This window comes from Babylonia areolata, chromosome 27 (genome assembly GCF_041734735.1).
Source record: "Babylonia areolata isolate BAREFJ2019XMU chromosome 27, ASM4173473v1, whole genome shotgun sequence".
Taxonomy (NCBI): domain Eukaryota; kingdom Metazoa; phylum Mollusca; class Gastropoda; order Neogastropoda; family Buccinidae; genus Babylonia; species Babylonia areolata.
Genome location: NC_134902.1, coordinates 37,720,641 through 37,721,069, shown reverse-complemented (window position 1 = coordinate 37,721,069; position 429 = coordinate 37,720,641).

Here is a 429-nt window from a genome sequence, read left to right as displayed (position 1 = left end):
GTGTGTGTGTGTGAGATACATATACAGAAAGAGAGAGAACATTGAACACTGAAGTATAACTTGAAATGTCAATACCTTTCATTCCCAATGACATGGGGGAACAAATAACGACGATAAAAACAAAAAAGTCAAAATAAAAGAACTGGAAATTGATTTCAAGTGAACAACACCTCGACCATCCACATAAGTTAGTTGTGAAATAATCATAATACATCTGCTAAAGAATATAAGTGTTATACTTAGTTTCAATGCAATCGGTATGTATGATTTTCTTCTTTTTTGCCAAAGGCTATAATTTTTTTTGTGTATATCTACAAAAAAAGCCAAAAAAACAACAACAAAAAACACACACCAAAAAATGAAAAAGAAAAAAGCTTCGGCAATAGCCTATACTTTGCATGGCAAGTGACAGTACTGATTTTTTACCTG